Source organism: Pterocles gutturalis, unplaced genomic scaffold, assembly GCF_000699245.1.
Source record: "Pterocles gutturalis isolate BGI_N339 unplaced genomic scaffold, ASM69924v1 scaffold42874, whole genome shotgun sequence".
NCBI lineage: Eukaryota > Metazoa > Chordata > Aves > Pterocliformes > Pteroclidae > Pterocles > Pterocles gutturalis.
In genome coordinates, this window is record NW_010137273.1 from 158 (window position 1) to 387 (window position 230).

Sequence of the window (230 nt, forward strand, 5' to 3'; positions counted from 1 at the left end):
AGTGGGAGGTGTCCCTGCCCGTGGCAGATGGTCTTCAAGGTCCCTTCCAACCCAAACCATCCTGTGATTCCATGATTTAGCATTGCTGGCTTTTGGGCACACCTGGTTTGGGGGTCTCATCCATGCAGCTGTGCCAGCCCTGCAGTGCTACATCTGCCCTGTTCCCTCCATGCACTCACCAAGGTCCCTTTCCTGTGGCAGGGGGGGGTTTGGCTGGGGGGGGGGGCCCC